Source organism: Seriola lalandi, unplaced genomic scaffold (assembly GCF_002814215.2).
Source record: "Seriola lalandi dorsalis isolate HSWRI2012SDOR001 ecotype SW California unplaced genomic scaffold, Sedor1 jcf7180001998036, whole genome shotgun sequence".
NCBI lineage: Eukaryota > Metazoa > Chordata > Actinopteri > Carangiformes > Carangidae > Seriola > Seriola lalandi.
The window spans coordinates 1-449 of record NW_019468699.1 but is presented as its reverse complement, the minus strand read 5'-3'; the positions used below and the strand labels follow the sequence as shown (position 1 = coordinate 449).

General features: G+C 48.8%; 1 non-coding gene across 1 annotated transcript; it reads right to left on the bottom strand.

Moving 5' to 3' along the window:
• Positions 1–180: 180 nt before the first annotated feature.
• LOC111661644 (U2 spliceosomal RNA) lies at positions 181–373 on the bottom strand. The gene has a single exon (XR_002761236.1). It is a non-coding gene; the product is annotated as a U2 spliceosomal RNA (small nuclear RNA).
• Between the last annotated feature and the right edge of the window lie 76 nt (positions 374–449).

Sequence of the window (449 nt, the reverse complement as noted above, 5' to 3'; positions counted from 1 at the left end):
CCAGTACCATGGCCCATCAACAATGCTGTTACGCATTCGGTCATGTCCGTTGAGTGGGTTTGCACGATCGTAACGGGTTCAAAACTGCAGGGGGAGCCGACTTCCTTTCTTCGAGCCAACGACAAAGTGTCAGGTGAAACTCTGTGTTTGTGTCATTGCTTGGTTTTCCACAAGGCGAAAGAAGGTTGCACCGTACCCGGCGGCACTGCAATACCAGGACGATGCGTGGAGCGAACGGAGCAAGCCCCTTTTTCAGCTCCCAGCTCTAAAAATCACTTTAATATGTTTGTCCTCGTATAGAGGACATATCAGATATTAAACTGATAAGAAACAGATACTACACTTGATCTTAGCCAAAAGGCCGAGAAGCGATGAGCTCCCGGTGTCTGATGTCCAAGTCACACTCTTGGCACAAATCTCACTAGTCGCGGTTTCCTGTTTCTGACACG